General features: G+C 39.8%; 1 protein-coding gene across 1 annotated transcript in view; it reads left to right on the forward strand.

Annotated features, from left to right (window-relative positions):
* The first annotated feature begins 4125 nt into the window (after positions 1-4125).
* The window catches only part of nlgn2b (neuroligin 2b), a 57510-nt gene continuing 42544 nt past the window's right edge, over positions 4126-19091 (forward strand). Inside the window, exon 1 of the mRNA XM_020085299.2 lies at positions 4126-4722. The gene's annotated coding sequence lies outside the window, so the exon portion shown is untranslated. The remainder of the gene's footprint in view (positions 4723-19091) is intronic.

Below are 19091 nucleotides of genomic sequence, written 5' to 3' on the forward strand. Positions count from 1 at the left end.
GAACATGAAAAGCATTTTACCTTTATCCTTCTTGCACGTGTCAGCATTGTGGTGTTCTGCCAGAAGTGATCAAAATTCACTTTATCGCGTTTTAAGCCCAGTTTTTACAGTACATTTTCTTCCAGTGGATTTTAGTCATCAGATGTCTGGATCATAAGTCATCAGAGGGACGAGCTGAACAGACAAATCTGGGCCCCTCTGGACAGGTGATTAGCTAAGTTGATAACATGAAACTGCTTTATTCAGTGTTTCACTGGTCAGTTTGTTTTGCAGAGGAGAGGAGGCCTATCAGAATAAATGCACGCAACCTAAAAACTAGAGGAGGCTAGAAGGCTTTTCTTCTTGTTTGTGATTGTGAGACCTCTGTAGCAGCAGAAAATGACATTGTGTTTTTTCATATCCTCTCACTGGTAACTGACATGTCAGTAGAGTGATGTGGAAACATTGAAATTACCGACCATGTGAAGTTTACTTTCCTCTTCGTTTTTTGACTGATAACTGCCAACTTGCCACGTTTGCTCGAATAAAATATCGAAAGGACTTCTTCTGATTTTTCTGTCTCATCCATTCCCACCATCTACTGCATCTCAGCTCTCATGACCCGAAGACACAGGAGCAGCGTGCACCAGCTTGATTTAGGAAACAATGAGCTAATATCTCCGCACTGGCAGTAGTTTCACTACTCTCCCATTAAGTCAGGTGATGTGGAAAAGTTTGTGATGCAATCCAGAAAAATACCAAAAACACTCCCTCCCACTCAAGAGTTTCCCATAGAAATACTCCAGACAGTTAATGCTGTGTTGTTGCCGTGAATAATATTCAGTCAGCAGATGTTACTCCTGCAGCTGTTGGTGCTTTAATCTCCTCGTGACCTACGAGAAGTAGTCCCCAGGGACCTCAGCACCTACAGAATCTCCCGTCTCATTTTAACACAACACTTGAGATTTGCCCTCAGCACAAAGGCCACAGAGACTTGTTTCACACTGACCCATATTAAGCTGCAGTTCATAGCCTTCTGTCAAGGACTGAAATCCTGTTTCTGTATCACACCACTCTCAAGACTATCACTTTGAAATCTGTGCATGTTAGACTCAATAATAGCTTAAGAGTGTTGTATTCCAGTTTGAGAACAGATTTTATTGACTCCATGTTGATTTTTTGTAATGCTTTCACTGTGCGCCGCTTACACTTAAATAATTGTGCTTAGACTTGCTCTGTGATCAAACTGTGTGCTTACACTCAGACATTTTGTCGCAGATCTCCTGTGCTCCAGCCACTGAACTCAGGTTTGCACCAGTAGGAGTTCTATTAGTTGAGAAAATGTGACAGTATTCAGACATGTTGCTTATAAAGGAAACTGATAACAGATACTTGGAATCAATGGACATTTGTAGTAAAAATGTAAAACTTAGTTAATAAAGATTAGCTAGCATCAGAGACATCTCTCTGCATATTGCTGCCCAACAACACTACACACAACATTTTCAAGTGATCATACATCAACAACTCTACAAAGCAATTTAACCAGAAGGGCACTCAGTGGAGTTCATATCTCCCCCAAGGCCCAACAGTCCCCTAATGAAACCACATTTAAAGGTCCAGTGTGTAAGATTTAGGTGAAAGGGATTTTGGCAGACATTTGGCAACTCCAGATTTTTATTTGGATCTGCACCAAATTGCACACTGATAAATATCAGTCCCCTAAATCTGTCTCAATTTTTGCTCATCATGATCCATGAATTATTCTCTGAGAAATCAAGGACTAAGTTTAAATCTCACATTGTTAAATAAGTTGAGTAGTTTGGCATAATCCTGCTAAATAACAAATAAACAGCAACAACTGTTGTATTAGACTACATCAGTTATGGGATTTCTTGATGTTGTAAAGGGTATGACTGGACTGGACTGGTTGCTTTTGCTGCAATTCATGCAAGACACAGAATATATTCATTGTTAGTTCAATGCAGCCTAAAGTTGTTATTTAATTGAATAGTTTTTCGGTCAATATTTTTTCTGACTTGCTTTGTATTTTTATTCCGCCTGATGGAGCAGCCTAATTAATTTCTTTGAAGTAACAGTAGTGAGTGGTCATTCAAGTGTTGATGTGCTGCACTAAGTATAATTTACTGGTTGCATTTGTTGCTCTATGTCTCAACAATTCTATTTATTTCATTGCATCTTGGAGCACTCATAGATCTCTCCTTCTTACGACACTCTCACTTATCCCATAGTTGTTCACACTTTTCTCATCTGATACTTCCTTTATCTCACAAGTTAGCAATTCTCACTCTCCTGCTCTCTCTTGTGCTGGGTGTTTAATCAATGAACAGAACTGTCTATTAGATTTTGCTGTTTGTGAAACTTCGGCCTGGAAGACTGTGATGTCTATCGGAACTTTTGGATTTTATCTGCCGCCTTACCTTCGACTCACAGCTCTTCTCACTTGCTGGAGCCGCTCCAGGCTGCAAATACATTCCTCTTGTGTCCCTCTGTGTACACAGTAGCCTTCAGTGTTGATAGGCTATTACTCATGATGTGTAATCAATCATAAAGAGCTGTGGTTGGGACATTGCTTGACACCACAGAGTGGTGACTACAGACAGGGAGAGGTGACAGACTCAGCTCTGTTGTACGTTTTTTAAATTAATTACTTAAATTGGTTGACAAATAAGAAGAAAACAACAATTCTTGTGATTGTAAAAATGCTGAATATCGGCCAGGGCGATAATCTGTGGACTTTTAATTGGACATTTAGCTGCAGAAGACCAACATATATCGGAGAACAGAGCTGAATTGAGGATTATTATCAGATTTACATTTATCAGGTGGACACAAACCAACTAAAAATGTTGGTGTGCGTTGGCCGGACATGCAAATAAGCCTCAACGATTTAAAGGTTCAGTGTGTAGAATTCAGTAGTGAAGCTGAATGTTGCAGCTGAACACCCCTCACCTCCCCCTCCCCCTCCAAACATGACAGAGAACCTGTGGTCACCTTCAGTTGTCATAAAAACTCTTGCTAATGCTAAGGTTTTTAGTTTGTCCAGTTTGGACTACACGTTTCAAAAACATGGCGGCCTCTGAAGAGGGGACCCGCTCACACTTGTGACAAAACAATGGAATTATTTAATATTGAATTTCTGCCAATAGATCCCGTTCAGCTAAATCTTACACAATGGACCTTTAAATGCTCATGTCTATGATGGGCTTCCAGTTTGTGTTTACTGCCTCCAAGTGGTGAAATCGAGTAATGTGGGTTTATAGTTCCTATTTGGAATATTCCTGGTCTTTTCCAGCAACTTTCCTGTAAATCATCCCATATTCAACAGGGCGTTATGGGGAATCATGGGAACCATATAATGAATGAATCAGTTTATATTATTATCCTGATTGTCATGATTAAAATCATTGAGGTAAATGCTGCAGGAAGCATATCATAAATTGCTGTTTGAATCTCGAGAACTTATGAACTCATGGGAACAGTTCGATTTGAGAAAACAGTTAAGGGGAAGGTCAAATATAAAATACATCATGTGCATCTGTTAAAGGGAAACATTTATGGAATGGGTGAAGCCCACAAATTCTTTTATTGAAAGCTTAAAAAAGAACTATCTGACGTCAGCGCTGTGCACATCCTCATTTAGAAGCAAAAAAGGCAAAAGCCCTGTGTCTGCAAAGACATTCATGATTTCATTTCACATGACGGTTTCCAGCAGATCCGGTGCGCGTTCACGGGCTCATGCGTCGCAGCTCCTCGTCATGACAACGAGCTATGTGACTGAAATATTGCAAGTTGTGTCCTGCGAGAAAGAGAGAGAGAGAGTGAGAGAGAAAGAGAGAGAGAGAAGAGAGAGACTGTTGAAGCACAAGCGGTGGGATCGCCCTCCTCTTCTTCTCCTCCAGCGCATGTATCAGGCTTCAAAATAATATCCCTGCACCTCACTGACATGTTTATCCCGCTTTTCTTAAACCATGCGGGCTAAACGGAAGATGTTTGACAGACCGAGCCTCTGTTGTCCGCGCACAGCATCAGACACCAAGTGAAACCTTTCAGAGAGAGGCACCACGCAAGCGCGTAAAGGAGACAGATTTGGACACCTGATTTCGGTGGGTGTCTTTCCAGCGCAATTTCACGTTTTAACTCCAACTGTCCGCTGTTGTTGAGTGTGTGTTGTGTTTTTGTGTTGAAGGCCTCTGGCGGTGCAGACATACGGTGGATTATTATCAGCATGGACAAATGGGGGAAAGAGGACAGATCGCTGCGTTGACTCGCGGAGCAGCGCGCACAGTCTTGACGCTATAGCGTTACGCATTTATTTCACTGAGAGTCGTTGTTTTTTCTTTCTTTCCTCCTTCTCTCGCCGCTGCGGCTCAACATCAGAATAAAAAGTCATACATCTGTGGATAAGGAGGAGAGCGGGGTGTTGTCGGAGAGGGATGAGAGGAGGAGGGGGGCACTATGAGGTGTGCTTTTTTTGGGAAAAGCCGGAGAGAGAAGACGGACGCCGAGAAACTGTGCTGATGTGCGAGACCCCGCGACGCGCTGCCCTCCTGAGAAATAACTGCGATCGGGAAAGAAATGGCCTAGTTAGACGCTCCTCATCATCATCACCATCGGCACACCGACAGAGGACGGAGCAGAAGAATCGCATGGACGGGCCATCATCACCATCATCATCCTCGTCATCATCATAATTCCGGTGCTTGCATCGAGACCCTTTAGGTAAGCCATATGTTCCGCAGACGTGAGCAGAGATTTTTTTCCCTCCCGTCTATCACGGGTGTCATGTGTGCGCAATGGTGACTTCGCACATTGCGCACGTTATCCATCTTGACGCACTGTCAGAATTGGGGGGGGATGAGATTTTTTTTGAGTGTCAATTCTCCAAAAAGCACTTTGTTGCCATAGCACGTATTTATTCTTCCTTGCAGCGGGAGCCTTCCATTGGCCTTGCCTGTTGATAAGCTGTCACATCCTAACACGATCAGTCGACTTTGTGCATTCGGCATCAGTATTCTGTCATTCGAGCCATGCTGCCGACGAGATGACATTCGTGTGATTTAATTGGAATCAGTGGGACTGGCTGCTCTTCTCGTCTGAGGCTCCAGTTTTCTGTCTCACTGCTGCTGGTGCTGGTGGAGGTGTAGATTATTTTAATAAAGCCTTTATTACATGCATGTTAATAGCTGCTTAATTAGACACACGCTGCTGTGCTGTAATGTAACTAATCTCAAGCGGTGTGTGTGTGTGTGTGCGTGTGTGTGTGTGTGCGTGTGTCAGGGCTCAAACTCAGAAGATGTCCTCTCATGAAGAAACCCACAACAGCTCTGAATAACACACACACACACACACACACACACACACACACACACACACACACACACATGCACACACATGCACGCACAACGTCGGTGCCCTAGAAGATGCAGATAGGATTGTGAATTAAATGCACACACTGATGATCCAGGGGAGGCTCCATTAATATTCAGCGGTGGTTGGGCAGTGCTCAGTTAATGGCAGACAACAGGACCTCTGTTCTGACAGGTCATGCATGAGAAATGGTATATTTTCATTTTTAGGGAATAGATGTGTGTGTTTTTTATCCACACGGAGATATATGGTGCCTGTAGCCACAGAGGAGTGACATTTAAAATCCATCAGAAAACCAATAAAGTGTTTTTTGTAGACTTTTTTGGCAGAATTTGTGGAAGAAGTATTACTCTTGTCCGTGTACCGTTGGAATTGCTTTGATTGCTTTTAAAGGCCGGCATCACGTCAGCCTGGTTACTTGCATTTGGACAGTAACACAAACCGAACAGAATATGGCTGAAGACATGGAGGATTTCCATGGGCTTCCAAACATTTGCCTGATTTGCCTGATGCATTTTGAATCCAAATGTTGTCTTTGCATACAAGATAAAAGCCACAGCACGTATAGAAAAGCAAAGAATGGAGACGAAGTGCTGAAATTTAGCAGGAATATAAAGAGAATCTCAAATTAAAATGTTTCTTGGGAGGGTTTAAAAATTGAAAACTCTTATTCCCTCTGTGATAATTTTTAATATTCTATTTCTGGAATTTGTTTGACTATGCTCCATTTTTTGTCTCTGTTGCATTTCTTGCATTCAATAGTGAGTGGGCCTGGAGGCTTTGGTGGCAGATTTAATATACAGATGGTCTTATGAATCACCAAATATATCATAACACCCCTAATTTAATCAACCAAACCTGGTCTTACATGAGTTTTGATGTTTAAAACAGTTTTTCTAACTATATAGGAAAATATGCTATGCTTGTTGCCATTTGCAGACTTCTGCATCCACAAACTGTCAGTAACACGATACATTTAATTTCACTGTGACCACATTTTGTCCAGAGCGAAAATAGAAAAAGATAAATGTGAAAAAATAGAAAGAGCAGTTGCTTAATGGATTGGATGACGCCGCGAAGTGTAGACCTACAGTCCAGAACAAAAAACTGTTGAGTCTTAATGTTTAATGAAGTATGTTTGGGTAATATGTGAGTGAGGAAGGTGAAGGGGCAGAGAGTGCTGCATGGCTGAGATATTCTCTCACACACGGACATTGAGCTTTCTTAAAGGGGAACAGCGCTGATGTCCAGCTGTTGTGTCATTCTTACAGCTGTTTTTGAGAGTGAGCAACTTTGTCACATATCAGTGCTTGTATCCATCACCGAGGCCCAGCGTTTAAAAGTAGAGCCCAGCCGATATGAATTTCTGAAGGCACACATGAGGAAGTCATACATATTTAAAAATTGGCAGTGATTCCTAAGATGTCATTATCAAACCATTATTACAAAGAGATGCAATTAACGCTTGATATTTGAAAGTTTCATAATTGTACTGTCAGAGGCAAGTTTTTTGTATGGTTAAATTTTTGGTTAAAGGTTTGTTTGAATAGACTGTTTGCTTAGATGAATCAAAATTTACAAATGTTAAAAACAAAATTTGTTTTAGCTCGCTAAACTGCAGGTAGTTGCACACTGTATGAACATAGGCTGCATGCTACAACCATGTAGAAATGAATTTTGAAATTTAGGTGGTAGGTTATGGTTAACAGAGGTGTCATTTGTTCTTTGCTTTAGTTCTATTTCCATCAGAGACGAGACATTACCAGGAATGAAAGGTTTATTTGCTTTTGTTTGGGTTCTGATGGGATTAATGTGTTTTATTGGGTTTAAGAAATACAATTTGCGGAAGAAGTTACATAAGACAATTAAAATATGCAGTGATTTGTGAAAGCAAGCTGCAATTAAATTTTATTTTCCTCCTGCTATGTCTACTACATGTTTTATTTCAGCTTGTTTATTTCAATTTCCATCTTAATTACAATCTGTTGTTTTTTTCTTAAAATCTCATACCAAAAACATTATAATCTGTATCAAGCAGTAATATTAAAAATTCATAAACAGGTGACCTTCCAAAAAAAGACACATTCACCGATTGGAAAGTACAATTGTATTATATTTATACAAAGTACCTTTGAGGAAGTGAAGAGAGGTTTTCTGTTCTTCTTTCTGTTCTACAGTGAACACATTTAATTTCATCACTGTTAGAAATGTTCCAACTGAAGTCCTTCAGTATAATACAGACAAAATCTCAGTGGCTACTCCATGACCAAAGCATTGGACTCCATAGACTTTAAAGAGCTCTAAATAGATTTATAAAGTATGGCAATGCACCATGTGGCACTCAGAGCAGAGGTATCTGACCATCATTAAAAAACAAAAAACACAAGGTGGCCTCTGGGGTTTCCCTGTCAATCCGTTTTTTTTATGTCACAACACTGTGAATTGTGGGTCGGTCCCGAGGGGAGTCTGTAGACTGTGCACTTACAGAAAGTGTGTGTCAAGGGTCCAGAAGGTCCAGAAGGTCCTTGTGTACTTACCAATTTTGCAGTTTGAGACTGGCCTGAGTCCTCAGAGATGTATCAAGAACATAGAGGTTTGATATTAGGATGGAAGCTGCACAATCATGGCACAAAAACAGAGGCATAAACATCGGAAATACATTTTTGCTTTAGATTTTGGTAAACGTCCATGTTTTGTTTTTTAGAATTAGCACAGCTAGCGTGTTTGGAATGGCTGTTTAATTGGTCTGTGGTGATGCTGGATGCAGCTTTCTTCCTGAAACAGTAAAAGTGACCTGCAGTAGTTGAGCCGTGGCAAGTAAAGAGATGCTGCAGAACTCAGTCCACAGAACCATGAAGTTGCTGCACAAAGAGCTCCTCACCTGTTTATTAAAAGTTCGGTGAAGCTCAGTACATAGAACCTGAAGTGGAGAACTGGTTGTCATCGTAATTGTTGTAAATGGACTCATTGCTGTGAACGCGTTCGTTGTGATAGGCAATGTCACTTCATTGATGATTTCCATCCACCGCTGTGACGGAGCATTGGTCGCCTGTTTACTCAAAGATTATTAATGTCAAACCTAACGCGTCAGTGTGAAGCTGACAGGATAAATAGTTCTAGAGATATGGCACATACAGAACGACTGGAGAATATCCATCCCATAGATCTAGTCCTCACATGAGGTTTCTCAGCATCTTTACCTGAAACATTCACCGTATGCTCATTAGTGGTGTAGCTGCTATAATGGAAGGTTGGAGATGTTGATTTCTGTGTGAAGATGTCAAGTCAGAGAAAAGGGAGGTTAAAATGACCCAGCTCTTAGTCACGTCACAACTAAGGAGGAGAAAAGCAGGAGAATAGCTCGACCTGACCTATTATCTGCGAGCAAAGTAAAGCTGGAGAAACGCCTGTGCAAATGCCATGGTAACCATCTTGTGTAACCTCCTTTGAACAATATCACATAACAGTCATCCAGGAGATAAGCCAGGGTGAGTGCCGTCCCCGTCTCCTTCAGTCTGGGGAGGAATATCACACCAAACCCCATTAAAATATCTGGAAATATAATGTATCTTTTTTTAGCAGCGGAGGTGTGAGCCCATTAAAACAGCACACGTGACCTCTCGTGAATTGCAAAGTCCAATTCATCAGATATGATCCATTAAGCAGCTGTAACAGTCCATTTTCTGATATTTGTTTGCGGTGTCAAACATGGCATCTTAAAAAAAAATAGAATTGTTTCCTTCGAGCGGTGTTTGTGTATCATTGACGAGGATGATCATAATTCACCTGGCTCCTGACACGGTGCAGGCATTAGGCAGCTGGCGCTCTTTATAAAGGTGCGGGCAGCGTTGACATGAGTTACACACGGCCAGTCGTGGCCTACTTGATATACTGTTTTGGAATGGCAGCCCCATTTGCTATGAGTTAAACGCCTTAGTTTCTGCATTTTCAGATGGGAATATGATAGCCAGTTAATGTAGTTGGCTAATGCTCGTTTCATTGCCTTGAGATAAAGTGAGTAAATTTTGAGATATGGTGCTCTCGGAAATGTTAATACCCACGTCCCCCCTCCACCCACTCTGTCCCTCCAGTGCAGAAGTAAACTGTCGCTTTAAGTGGAAAGAACATTGGAGTCTGGCTCGGCAGTGCACTCAATGCTTTGCAGTGTTCAAAAGACATACTTAGGGGCCAGAACGCACAGACATTTTAACACAAAGCTGTGAAGTGTTTTTTCACTAAATATGACGGACATTTTGTCTTTAATGAACACTGAATAAAAATCTCTGTAAAGGTGCAAAGACATGCCACTGAGGATTATATATACTTACTTTTTACTGACAGTACAGCGACACCCTTTTAACCCATTAAGACTTAAGGGGCCAAATAAAAATGTACTCTAAAACCTAAGCATTGTTTGAAAACAGCACCTAAAACCTGTGGGTTTCCTGAAGAAAGAAGCTGACAGAATTACTAAGGTTTACTAAATGTGTATTGCTCATTGCCTTTTCCCTAAAGAATATTAAATATATATATATTTGGCAAATTCGCAGAGATCACCTACTTCTCTCATGTCTTTTACAGACTGATAATTGGTCAGCAGGCACATCGTCTGGGTCTGAATCTTCATTGTTATTGTCAGTGATGTTTTCATCAGTGAAACTATGTAATCTGCTTCAATATTGCTCCTTTCGCTTTGATTTTCAGCCATTGACACGCAACTTTAAAATTTTTTAGCAGGCTAAAAGCGGTGAAAAACAAGCAGACTACATTTCCCATATTGAACTTTATCTTACCCATGAGGATTTCAACAAATCACAATGTATTTTATCATTCAAGTCTTTAAAACTATATATATTGAAATATCTGGAAATATAATTTTTAGTAGCTTAGGTGTGAGCCCATTAAAACAGCACACGTGACCTTTCTGGAATTGCAAAGTTCAATTCAGCAGCTGTAACAGTCCATTCTCTGATATTTGTTTGGGGTGTCAAACGTGGCATCTTAGGTCTAAATGGGTTAAATCCACCTCAGAATCTCTGTCAGCTGGTTGAAGACATTGAGATGTGTAGATAGAGAGTTTGAAAAAAGGATATAGGACATTTTTGTGAGGACCTGTGTTGCTTGCGGAGCCCCAAATCAAAGTGTGTACTGTACTTGACCTTTAATTAAACATTCAAGTGACTGCCCTGTGTGAGCCCTGTGCAAAAACCAGGCATCCCACAAGGCTACTGTAATTAGTTTTTTTTTCTTCCAAATTAAAGGCAAGATAATTCAACATACTTACTGCAGTCAGTGGGTTAAATGACACGTGCTGGCTTTACTCTGTGATTTCTGTTGATCTCAAAAATGGTTGAAACACACTGTGCACTCATTTGGACATTTTTGTTTCTAAACTCCTTCAAGTCAGAGGTTCAGTTGTTCGTATCAATCCTAACCATGGTGTTGTGCTGTTGATGCTCCGATGATTCAGGGCCCAGGGTTAGTCATCTCACTTGACCATTATTGTCTGCTCTTGTTAATTCAAAAAATACCCATGTTTGTTCCAAATAACAGACCCTCCACTGAGTTCAGACCAAATTAGTAACAAAAAGTCCTGTACTGACGATTACTATGTTCTCAAAGGTCGAGAACTCCCGTTTGAAAGCAGAAAACCTTAATGTTTGTCAGCACAGCAAAAGATTGGTCTGTTTTCACAGAAAGTAGCAGAATCAGTAGGCTGGGGAAAACGCGGAGGTAAATAAACGTTAGCTCCAGCAGCTTGAATACAAATTAAAATTGATTTACCTTTACAATAACATGAGGGAGAGAACTTCATCCCATATCATCTAAAAATAAAGACATTTTCCTCTTACACGTTTGTTGTAGCGAATTTACAACATTTCCTGTGACCTGTTTAAGGAAATCCATTTCCTTTTGCATAAAAAAATCATAATCACCTCCACCAAGGCGTTTATCTTTTCACCTGTGTCTGTTTATGTCTGTGCAGGATCACACACAAAGCACTGAACCGTTTTGCACTTAACGTGGTGGAGGGATGAGGCAGGAGTGAGGGAAGAGCTCATTAAGTTTTGGGGCAGATCCAAATCATTTATAATAAATTTGTATTTCTTTTCTCTGAAACTCTGGTTTATGTTGTTTAGTCTTGATAAAGATCTCTGGGCTCTCTGAGTGCCCGTCAAGTGAAGTACGTGTTAAAGAGCATTATATTCGGGGGGGGGGGGGGCAGCATGATTTTGTGCTGTGATACAGTAAAGGGCTGAATAAAAAAACTGAATTTGATAAATAAATTTAAAAAGTGTGTAAAAAGAAAGGGCAAAAAAATGTATAGCGTATGGATTTTTCTTTTAAACTGATGCATTTTTGCAGTGTAATGTGGCTCAACTGATGTGGGGTTAGCATCGGGTTGAGGGAGTTACATTGAAAGCACAGATCTCCATAAAATACAGACACATCAAGCCCTCTTTGGAAATAATGCCATATTACACTGTACTATGCAGTTTGTTGTTATATCTTTGTAACTAACATTAGCTCGGTTGCTAATGGAATGAAGTGCTAATAATGTTTTTGTATCACAACATCTTAATCAGGGTTTCGACGGGGTCTTAATATGTCTTAAAAATGAAAAATCTCAACTTTGTTATGTCTCCATTTGTTGTTGTCCCTTGTCAACGACACAGCTATTAACATAGTAATTAAACTGCAAACAAGACCAATGTGGAACTGATAATTTTCTACTAACACCCTGGTCAGAATTTAACGCTGGTAGACTAGACCAGAGAGCTGTGCTCTACTTGGCCTAAGATTGTACTTTCCATTTTGGGCGGTTTGATTCTACGTTTGCTCAAAGATCATTTCTGACACAGTGACCTGCTATTGGTCAGTGGCACAAATTTGCACTTCAAAGTTAACCAAAATTTAATTTGATACAAAAGATAATTTGCTTTGCCAGCACATTTTTACTTTTGGAATAAAGTACCATGTTGCATAACTGCTGATGTCACCAGGCTGAATGTTCTTTCTCATGAATAATGGCTGTTTGTTACTCAAATATAACACAAGTTCTTAATTGGATTTTTGTTTTGCCTGCTATTCATATGTAAACGGAATATTTCAATACCTAGCATAAACGCAACTATATAGAATCCTCAAGGTACATTTTTATATTATCCAACGACAAAACACTTGAACATGGTGAAGATGAAGGTCAGTTGTAGTGAAGATGAGCGCTTCGGTGCAAAGACTACATTGTGGTCACTACACTATACAGTGTTCTTGCAAAATGTCAGGTTGTAGAAAGACACTTATATTTTAGGATTCAGAACAATTGAATGTAAATTGATTTCCAGATGCAGTGGGAGGAAAATTATCTTTCATTCAAAGGATAAATCCGAGCATGGCGGCTTCTGTGTGGTGACGGAGGCAGTGACATGAGTAATCACAGGAGAGAGAGTGTGAGCTTGACAGATTATCAAGACCACCTAATTACCTTGTTTCAATCTGATAGGTGATTGTAAGAGTCGTCTGATACTGATCAGCTGATGGCACACAGGATCACAGGGCCCAACCTAAACCAATACGACATTCCCTTTCCCTATATGAGAATCACAAAGGTTTAGAATTTATTTCTGCAATATACTGTCACATTTTTGTTGTACGTATGCTGGACGTTATGTGCGGAGCTTTTTCATCCTACCTGGTTTATCTGCAATTCAAAATTCTATGATTTTCATAATCACCTGAATTTGCTTTACTACTGTTCACCTGTGTGGTTTATATATGAGTTACATCACATCTCCGAGCTCTACCTATGCTAACTTACACATCATCAGTGGGGCTAGCCCATCTGTCATGATATGTTTTCCACAGAGCGTGACAGTCTTCTTTAGGCAACGTTTAAATTTCAGCAGCAGTTTTTTTTTCTTTTTGTTTGCGGCAGCTTGATTAGCATGGGGAAAGTTAACTTGTACGTATTTACTCAGATGAATGATGAGCTCTAGTCAAAACTCTCCCCAGTGTGAGACAATAAAGGAGGCTTATGTTTCAGATTGTGTGGCTGAACCCTCAGGCTGATTTCCCATCATCTCAGCAAACAAGCATTGTATATCTATAGGACCAGCTGCATGACATGATTGTATTACACTTTGTTATGACTGTCTGTGGTCAAAGATACAGCACCTGTTATCTACCATACATATGGATATGACTTTTAACGGTTTCACTTTTTATGTATTACCCCTGCTACAGAGGTTATGTTTTCACCCCTGTCCATTTATTTGTTGGGATGTCTGTAAAAAAAGTTTATTCAAAAACTGCAGGACAGATTGCCAGGAAATTAGGTGGACAATGTGTTATGGGTCAGTGAAAAAGCCATTCAGATCAGGGGGAAGATCCAGGATTCTTTTTTATTTCCTTTAGCATTGCGAGATAGGGTTTCTCTGAAAACAATCATGGATCTTGAAAAATGTTTAGGGGACTGATATTTAGGAGTGTGCAATTTGGTGTTGATCCAAAGACAAAAAATCTTAATCTAGTGAATTTAAATGTGGTTTCTTAATGAGACTGTTGGGCAGTTGATCGTCTGTTTTAAAAAATGTCATGCATCTGCAATGATGTTCATCTAGATCACCAAAAAACTGACAACATTCCCTTCCTTGTTTTGAGCCAAGTATATAAATGTAAAAGGGCATTTATAGACAAACTATTTGAATAGTGATTGGACCTGTATATGCAGTGTAAGTGTGATAAAACATGAACTATTTCATCATTACCCACACATTCTGAATATACATATAAAACATTCTCAATGTTAATGATTCTGCAGGACCATTAATATTGGATATTTCTGTAGGATATTACCATCAGTGACTGTTTATTTTTCTTCTTCAAGTGCCAACTTCTTTTCTAACTCTCATTTTTACAATGTTAGCACATGGCAACTACACCATGGTTCATCTGTTTACAGTGCAACCTAATAAATAAAGACGTTTTGAAGACCAGTTAAGTCGCGGAGTGGTGGTTACCTCTCAGAGAAGGTGGAGGTGTGTGGTCTGTCTCCTGCAGCTTTTCTAACAGCTCACTCTGCTTAGCTACTCCTGCAATATTTAAAACTGATCCACTGTCTGGAAACGCCAAAAATAAAACATTTTGGACTCACCTTAGTTGAACGAGTGGTGTTTGTGAGAAATGCTTTGCGTCTCCTGTGGCGTTTCCTCAGAATAAAAAACAGTCCATTTGCTTTATTATTGACTCCACAAAGCTCTTATTTGGTAGAAAGTGTGTACAGTAAACAGTAAGGCTGTTATCAGTGAAATAATATTTCTCTGGAACATATTCTGTATCGTTCCTTAAATCACAATGTGTAGGCGACAGATTCCAGTGCAAGAAAGGTCGACTCTGCAGCTACCGATAGAAAATTATATGTCGACAGACGAACCTCACTAACCAACCTGCCTGCCTTCCCTCAAACAAAAGTTTGCAAACAACAATGTTATGTCGGTCTGTCATTCAGCAGAATGTCTCATAAACTAACATACTCATTTCCATTACATTTTGTGGAGGGGTGGGGTCTGACTCAAGGAAGAACCCATTCAGTTTTGGAGAATATCTGCATAAATGGGTGTATCCAGGATTTTCTTTAGCATGGTGAGATGCGTTAGCCTTGATGGAGGTATGCACTCTTTGAATGTCCTTCTGGTTCTCTCTGGGATCTCCTGTCGATGTTGCAGGAGTTACTGCATTTACACGTAAAGAGCCCTCTGGTTTATTTTCAGTAAAAAAAATATAGTGGTGTGTTGCAAAAGATGAAAAACACTATATGCATGTTATCCTGGCCTCTCTGAATACATTTAATTATTCATGTGTTTGGATACTCAGAACACGACTGGACTACAGTGCATTACACCAGCAGTTTGGGAACCAGGTTTCAGCAGCAGGGAATGACACCAACTAAACAAACAAAAGCATGCAAACCAAAAAAGAAGGACGATCGTCAAGTAAAAAAATTGGTGACTATATCGTGTTGGTTTTATGATTTAACAAATAACTTCCAGTATCTGCAGACCAAAAGCTTGAGTTGTTAATGCTCAGCTTTCCACTTCCTCTCACAATGTTTTCAATCCAGTGGAGCTCAGTTGCTCTCATGCATGCTGTGTTCTATACTGGACAATTTAATCACTCAACTTAGTTATTAGAACATTTCTGTGACAGGGACTTTCAATTTTTTCCCCTAAAATAGGGCTGAAAAACAATTATCACTCAGACAAGATAATGTGATGATATTTAAAGAGATATAAAGGTGTTATAGATTTTCATTTGGTCCTGGAAGATCTTATTTTTTAAAACATTCAACAAAAATGTACTTAAAAGTCTTTATTAATATATATGTTTATGTCCATATATAGAAAATATATTATTTATCATTGAAAAACCTCCAAATCCCTCTGGCTCTGCAACCCTATCTTTAAAAAGTAATATAGTTGTCATTTGTTTATTTATCATTTTATAAACTGTCCATTTGTAATATAACATTCCATTTAGATTTAAGTTTGTATAAACCAGACACACATTCAATGTTCATCAATATCATCATGATGAAGAATTATTATTATCCAACAAAGACTGGAAAAGGCTTTGTTTATATTACTAGGGAGTGATGAGGTAATGGCTATAGTGACCAATGGGGACCTACTGATGTGGCCGCCATGGTAACAGTAACAGTTAGAGTGAATTTTAAGTGGTAATAAATATCTATCTATCTTAAAGTTAGTTGAATCTGCAATTCATACAATTTTGATGAAACACACTAGTGAAAACATCATAAGGATTATTTTATATTAAATAGATCCCTTTCTCCTAAATCTTACACACTGAACCTTTAAGTAAAAACAAGACAAAGGGGACCCAGCTATGATAGCGTCCTCCATTATGGGCTCTTTGGTTGTCTGCTCGCTCCAAAGGTCAGCTCTGTCAGAGCGGTTTGCCGACGCTCAATGTACAAGTGACGCGTCAAGTTCACCAAAGTTGAACCTGTGGTGAGAAGATTGAATTCCCTTCTGCGATTATGTTTATTCGATAATTTATCTCTCTACTGCTGTGACGAGGCCTTTACCTCCTCCATGCACCTTAACAGCTACATCCACTGCCTCATTTCATCCATGTGTATATTAACACTAATATAACTCCACATTCCCACCTTTCTGTTGCACTTCACTTCATCTAGAATCTCACAGCGCTTCTCCAGCGCAGCCGCTATCTGCCACCAGTGGTGCAGTATCCAGGCTGCAGCTGCTCTCCCCTATCCCCCAAACTGACTGCACACTTGTGTAACAATGGGTATTTTTGTGCCAATGTGTTTGTACAATGTCAACCATGTGTGCTCTTTCCAGCCCAGTATTTTTCTTTGTGCTCACGTGATCTTATGTAAGAATGGAGCAGGTGTGGCTGACATGTGTCTCTTAGCCACATTCTGACTCAGGATGCTCCTTAAAGCATATTGCACTTTCCACCGGGGAGCGTGGGGACAGCAGGTATAACAAAACGCCTGATTGCAACACATTTCGACAACAACCAAAAGTAAGCGGATGCTAATGATCTGTTTACTCAAAGGATGAAGTTAAAAACCAAATCCCCAAACAATCACATTTTGGTGAAATCACAGCACAACTAGCATGACGTGTATTAGTTTTGATTTCATGATAGTAACAAGGCTGTCACTGTGAGAGCAGAGATTGTATTGATAGCTCAATTATTAAATATCTCATCAGTGGTTTCACTCAGGAACTGTTTGCTTGATTGGACAGGGGGCAGTTTACACGGAGAAGAAACACTTAACACTCAAGTCTGTGCTGTATTTTATTTTAAAAATCCACACACTGTTCAATATTAATATGATAATAAAAGAAAAAAAATGAAATAGAAAAAAAAACTTTCAGTCCGACTGAACTCATCACACATTAACAACTTCTCTTCTCTTTGCTGCGGCAGACAGTCACTTTAACCTTTTTATATCTTTTTCACATCTTTGTAATGGTTTGTTCATCATCAGACAAAAAACAGAAATACTCAGTCATAACATTAATGATTCCATCTGCTTATTTAAAGTTTATCTTTAGACTAATACTTCAAAGATCAAAATATATATATCCAGTGTTTCATTTCTTCTCTTTTGGATGTTGCTGTCACCAACTCTACCAGCAGATATCGGTTTTGACAATGTCGCTCGTAATCAAAGACTCCACCTCTACCGCATGAACAAGTTTATAGATGGATAAGGAAATCCAGAGTTAACTAGGATCGTAGATAACCCGCTTCGTAGTACAGATTATCTGGACGGCCAGTGTTCGGTGAGTGAAGCTTGATTTCGACAAGACAACTTGTGTATGTCGAACTTGCTTTGTGCAGGTTGCAGGTAGTGAGAGACTAGTGTTAATATGACAAACACAACAACAGGATTTACGTCTTCATTAGTACACAGGGCTGTTAATGCAAACATTAACGTCCCCACTGTTGTGTAGGGCTGTCAGTGGCTCCTAAACTCAATGCTGATGATGAAGTGACTGAGAATAGTCTCATTAGGTAATGCACCCCTGGCTGGAGATGTGAGGAACAAAACATTTACTTTTACACTTTCAGTCCAAAATGTATATAATATATTTACTGTTCTTTGACACAGGTTCTATAACCCGGAATTTTCTCAGCTTTATAAAACTTCACCAGGTCACCATCAGTTAAACAGCAGGTTATTAAATTAAACCAATAAATCCCCACAGTGAATAAAGAAATATTAAAAATATAAAGAGAACATACTGTACTTGTTCAGATAAGTCAAGATGTGTCACGGTTATGTATTTTCAGTGTTCCTCTCATGTTCCCTTCTGCCTTCCTCTGTGCTCCACTCTCTGATCCTCCTGTGTTGTTCTCTGTCCCTCTCCTGTGTTCCCCTCCTTGTCCCTCGCTATGTTTCACCCTGTGCCTCTCCCGTGTTCATCCCTGTCTTGGTTATTGTATTTTGTTCTCGTTAATAAGTTTGTTCAGTGTTTCCTGTTTTATTTTGTAGGCCTTGCTCCCTGTGTGTTTTCACCTATTGACTTCCTGCCCTCATCAGGTTCACCTGTTTGTCTTGTGCCACCTGTCCCCAGTTACTAATTAGTTCCAGTGTGTATATAAGTCTTTGTGTTCCCCCCTTGTGGTTGTTGGTTCGTCATCGTCATTTCTGGTCTGGTCTTGTCCGTCATCGAGATTCTGGTTCTGTCTGTTCATGTGTCCCGTCAGCTCTCGTTACGTTTCCCCGTAAGTTTGTCTCCTGTTCTTCCTGTGTTCCACTCCTGTTTCATGAGTGCGACTTTTGTTTCTTGGAGATTTCTTTTGTTAAGTTTACCCCTGTTAAATAAAATACACTTTTTGTTAAACCTTATTTAGTTTCTGCGTTTTGGTCCTCCCCGTCTCACGTCACCCCCCATTCGAACCTTGACAAGATGATTGCCTCCTGGAAAAGAAAAGATCGTTTCTTTTTTGAGGCTGGCTTATAAAATCACAGTAAACATCCGTGCCGCTTCTCCTCTGACACGACAGAAATCGAATTGGTTTGGAATTAGTCGGGAGGGAAACTCGAAGGCAGAACGGTTGTTTAAAGAAATATGTACAATGCAGTCGGAAAAATATTGGGACGGTGACATGATTTGATTCCGCTCCAGCACATTTGATGTGAAATGAAGCAGTGGTTG

This window comes from Paralichthys olivaceus, chromosome 15 (genome assembly GCF_024713975.1).
Source record: "Paralichthys olivaceus isolate ysfri-2021 chromosome 15, ASM2471397v2, whole genome shotgun sequence".
Classification (NCBI taxonomy): Eukaryota; Metazoa; Chordata; class Actinopteri; order Pleuronectiformes; family Paralichthyidae; genus Paralichthys; species Paralichthys olivaceus.